The following is a 6,000-nucleotide window of genomic DNA, read 5'->3' as shown; positions in this document are numbered from 1 at the left end:
AACATACCAATATCTATTTGATTTAACAGATATATAGAGAATATTTAATTAACCTGAATGTAAATAACAAAATAGGGAATTATAAAATTCATGGTTTTAAACAAGGGAAATAACAATTGCATAATAATCCTGCGCCACATCAAATAATTTTGCTGGTGCGTTGTTGTTCTATCTTTTCGGGGTAAGGTAATAAATGTGTATATACGGGTTCACACATACACACATGTGTATTATATTTAAAGCATAAAAACAAAACTTCGAAAGTGTTAACAATGAATGAAAAAATAATTTGATTATCTATTTTTCAATATCTTTGATAAATTTGAAAAATGAAAAATGCTCCTCTTTGGAGCATTTTTCATTTTGTCAAACGATTACAAAAATTGAAAAATGCTCCACACAAAAACATTTTCATTTTTGAGAAAATTTTCTAAAGACGAACATTCAACCAATACGGGACATTTTTCATTTTTCAATATTTAAAGGCAAATTGAAAAATGCTCCACGTTGGAGCATTTTTCATTTTTCAATTTTTAAAGGCAAATTGAAAAATGCTTAAGGTTAGCAATTTCAATATTTTGTTCTTTAGAAGGAGATTGAAATTTGTTTTTTTCTAAAACAATCAAATTCGAATGTTTTAATTTATTCAAACTGTTGATAAGATGAAATCTTTTTAAGACAAACTTATTATTACTTTTTATATTATCCTCGTGAAATCAAATAATGTAATCTCATGAAAATTACAAATTTCAAATCTCATAACGAAAATGATTTTTCAGAAGTGACTTCAACAGATTTTTGTTACATTTATCAAACCAATTAACTTTAAAATTTGTAGCGTATTTTGCAAAATCTATTTTTTCAGCTTAAAATGAAAAATGTTTGGCGTAAATATACACGGTCTATTTTACGCGGACTTATTCTTTTTGTAATTTTAAATCGACGTCAATAAATTTAACCCAAAATTATAAAGTCTCCTTTGCTATCTTATTGTCTTCAAAAATGCTCAGACCTTAAATGTTGAAATAAACCTGAGAATAAGTAGACAATAATCTATAACACAAACTGAATTACAAAAAGACAGTAAATTTCGTCTTAGTTAAACAAATTTAGACAAGAAGTCCTCGTTGAGCATAAAAATTTGTCCTCATTAAACAAGGGAAAATAATTATCACGTTCATGTATATATATAATAACTAAATTCAAATGAAGGGTTGAAATTTTGTTATCTTCTTTTTCTGTACAGTAGAACGTAGCATACATAGACTATCATGAACGGCACATTTTTATAAATCAAAATTTCTCATGCTAGTACCAATCGTTTTTGTCGTATGGTATTCCATGTGTTATAGGTAAGCAATTGCACTTAAAAATGTGAAAAATAAGAACATAATATTACACAGCAGTACTAGTTTTTTTATAAGAATTTTTAAGAACGAATTTTGTATCTAGTTATGAACCAAGAATTTCTTATATTTGGAGAAGTATTCTTTCAACAAAATGGATTTCATATGGCTCCTGTTGTATTATACAATGCATGTTTTCCATGCCACAAGCACTTGACAACGCGTGAAAAAATCTGCAAAAAAAAATTTCTCTTTTTAAAATGAACTACATTATTTTCAACAAGTATACTGCCTAAGGTACTTCTTTTAACTTAAAAGTAACCAGGGAGTACAAGATATACTTTAAGATTCAAAGCTAACTGATTAAATAATACAAAAATTTATGTAAAAGTTAACACGGGATGCATTCAACTTTGCACTACATGATTTTAACCTATTCAATCGTGTGTACGTTTATGTTTAATAACATATGTTTCGAATGAAACTTCCAAAGTGTTCCAGCATTATCTTTGTCTAATTCATTTATGTATGAACACGTTTATCATGCTTTGATCACGAAAAATTTAACAAGGTTAGTGTCATATGACAAACGTTTAAATGTTATATAATGTTTTTGTTGTATATGTTCTATTCTTGACAGTGTACTGATTGATATTTTAATCTGGGAAATATGATTTTGATTATTAGTTATAATTGGCTTTGAACTAGTCAAACCTGTTTTCAAGTGATTTTCATAGTTTAATCTTATATTGTGCTGTTAAATAACTGTCCCAGGTTATGTGAAGGTTGAGCGTTGATACTTTTTAAACATGTTTATTTCCTCAACATTCTGTGTACGCTTGTTAAACATCAGGAGTCAGTAATACAGTGGTTGTTGTTGATCTCTGTCTGTTATATTTGTTTTATTCGCTTAATGGTTTGTTCATATGTCAGGATGGTTTTCTCGTCTGAATTGTTTTACATTTTGTCATGTTAGAACCTTATATAGCTGACTATATGGTATGGGTTTGCTCATGATTGCAGGACTTACTATACCCTATAGTTACACACATTTATTTTACTTGGTCTGGCGGAAAGTTGTCTCATTAGCAGTCATCTCACATAAAAAATACCAAATTATTTTCATACTGTCTGTTGAAGTCTGTTTTCAATTAAATATTCATTGTAGGTTTCTAACATATCATTTGATTAATTATACATGTTTAAACAATGAAAATTTGTTGTGATAACAAACGGAATTGTCTGTTTGTGCGTTCTTCAATATTTTATCGTTCTAATCTAACAATACGGAAACGAATAGCACAAAAACATTTAAATCTTTATTAGTACCTTTGGTATTCCAAATGGCTATTTAGCTGGATTATTGTGAAGCACATTTTCACCATTTGCATTTAAGAATGATCTAAATAAAATGAAATAAGACTTAATCTACACCTACAACATTCAATGCTTACTTTTAACATGATATTCATGTTTCCTAAAGATTTTTACAAACATATAAACCACATTGCAAACTGTTATTAGGAAACGAAATCACGGCTCTATACAAGTAAAAAATAGTCCTGCGTCGGGAGCCTGTTGTTCAGTGGTTGTCGTTTGTTGGTGTGGTTCATAAGTGTTTCTCGTTTTTCGTTTTTTATATAGATTTAAACGTTGGTTTTCCTGTTTGGATTGTTTTACACTGTCTTTTGGGGGCCCTTTATAGCTTGCTGTTCGGTGTGAGCCAAGTTTTCGTATTGAAGGCCGTACTTTGACCTATAATTGGTTACTTTTTACACATTGTGACCTTGGATGGATAGCTGTCTCATTGGCATTCATACCACTTCTTCTTATTTATATATATCAATTACAGTTGTAATCAAAATTTAAGACGCGTTAACATGATGTGTGATATAAAAATCTGGTTGATTGTTGACTAATGTGCAATTAAACCATATTTCGTTATCTGTTTTATATAAAAATGTTTTTCCGCAACATAAAATGTATAAAAAGAGTTTAAACATTAGTTTCACTAACCACTGGAAACACGGGTCACTCAGACACTAACATACAATAGGCATCAGTGCCCTGTAACCTCGTTTCATGTTTTAAGTTCAGAATATATGGTTGTGTATTATATTTCAAATTAGTATTTGTTAATGAGTTAATATAATTGGTAACAGATCTTTCATATAAATTCGTTTAAAACGTTTTCTTGACAAACGAAAATTTAAAGGTCAACTTATCGCATTTCTTTGGTTTTATATTTGTCGATAGGGAATATGTTTTTTTGTTTAATTTATACAAACATCGCCTTGTAAATGAATATATTTGATCAAAGGCATTTCGAAGTTTATAAATCAAATTTATGTTTTGTACTTTTTGTACGTTAATTTGAAACAACGTTTGGTCGCATTCTACCTGGTGTTTTTAACGAAGAAAGGATTCAAATTATGTTTTTTTTTCTCATTGCAATACACATATCGTGGGTTTAAGGACACCGTTGTTGCTGATATCGCAACAAATCTCAGATAGAAACATATAACAAATAAAGAGAAGATATTTAAAGAAGGATATTTTTTTCATTTACAAGTTTACTAACTCTAACAGAAAATCGTAGATACAAACATTTATAACTGGAAAGTCATAAATATGAATACATTTTTTATAGCGATGACTCTTGCACCATAATGTATTTGAAGGCAGTTTTGACACTGCGACTTAACTTGAATGCTAGTCATTTAGAATTTAAAGCTATTGAGAAACATTAATAACATTTTTTCAACTGACTTGCTGAATCCAATTAACGGCCCTGTGATTACTAAGGTAGATCACGTCATCCTAGTATGTTGGAATGAAAAAAATATGAGTACGAAAACAACATCAATAAATTACTGATTGAATGCTTTATTTTTATGACACTGATGCCAGTACACTTATGACCCCTATCCCAAAAGAAATAAATAAATAAAACGAATGCCTTTATTCGTATGCTAAAGTTATATTTTGTTTAAATTGTAGAATTTTCTAGCTTAATACATTTATACGGTTGACAAAAATTAAATAGTTACATGAAATTCTTTCATGACAAAATATGAACTTTCTTTGTTATCTTGGCAGACCTGACCAACATTGAAATATATACTAGTATATGAAATTAATTTTTCAGTATTCTTCGTTTTACGATACTATCATTAACGGTACCAATTTTTCTGCATAAGATGCTCATTTCGACAATAAATGTCTCTTCAGTGATGCTCGAGTCATAAATATTTGAGATTCCAAAATATGTAGATGAAAAAATATTAAAAAATGAGGATATTGTACATAGAGAATTTAATAAATTATTATAATTGAAAAAAAAAGATAACTTACAATATAATTGATAAACACATGAACAAATTATGTTGACTTATATATTAGCAGTCAACATAATCATACAGTTTGTGGTATATTTGTATTTCATTTAATAAATTAAGATACCAGTACCCCATGTTTTGTTTGAGATTATTTCATACGTATACTCTTTTTGCGCACGGCAGTGACTTTTTACTGTAGGGTAGACTTTTATGTCTGATTCAGCATGCCGTTCTACAATGTATCCGCGGATAAAAGGTATGCGACAGCGAACTTATTACCAATGCCATGGACTACGCCCTGCCTTAATATATTTCGCAAACTTCTATGTTTATAGTATTCCATGAAGAACTTAACCTAACGTCAGCCTGCAATTAGGCCTAGGTAATTTACTTAAGTGCATGATCTCTAGATCATGTCAAAGTTTATGACAGTTAAATGACAAGTTTGGTGAGTGTGTGTATTTGGGGTGGTTCGTATTGCTCAGACTTTTGTTTTTATGTCGTATTTTGTGGAGTTGTTTGTTTTTACGTTGCCGGTCGTTTTTTTTTGGCCTAGGCGTTGTCAGTTTCCAATCGAATTAAGAGTTTGAATATCTCTTCCGGCTCTTTTTTTAAAGTCCTTGCAATTGAATGAAACTGTACGACCTTTCTCGTGCAATGCACTATTTCAGATATGTTGATTGTTTAATTGTTACTAGTTAAACTCAAGTGGCATACATCTCAAGCATATTTAGAATGAGAACGAATTAACAATACAAACAGTAGATCCGTGTGACCGTTTTTTTCCCCAGGAATATATCATCTTATATTAGCTGTATTTGCCAAAACTTTTTGAATTTAGGGTTTTCAATGATCTTTAACTTCGAACGTTTTTGACCTTTTAAACCTTTTTGATTCGATTGTCACTGCTAATTCTTTTGTAGACGAAATGCGCGTCTGGCGTACAAAAAATTATTCCTTGTATCTATTGCAAGTTCATTAAATTTGAGTAGAATATTATCCTTCCAACAAGTCACATTCGGCTCCTCAGGAAATTGTTGCAAACTTTCATTAACGTAAAGAGAGAGATAGAAAGTGGCACGTCCTACTCGGAACATAGATATAACGTCCCCATTTCGTCCGGACATTTTTCTTGGGAAGACATTCACCAGTGTAAAAAAAAAAACAAAAAAACTATGTTCATGTTAAATATAATCGAAATATGAATATCATCCTGCTTTGCATGAGACTACCATTATTCACTTATTGCGGACCTGTTTTTGTATTGTTATGAGTTACAATTTATGACTAAAATCAGCAAAGACCCGTCGAAACAA

Source organism: Mytilus californianus, unplaced genomic scaffold, assembly GCF_021869535.1.
Source record: "Mytilus californianus isolate M0D057914Y unplaced genomic scaffold, xbMytCali1.0.p SCAF_8, whole genome shotgun sequence".
Taxonomy (NCBI): domain Eukaryota; kingdom Metazoa; phylum Mollusca; class Bivalvia; order Mytilida; family Mytilidae; genus Mytilus; species Mytilus californianus.
This window is presented reverse-complemented; position numbering follows the sequence as displayed.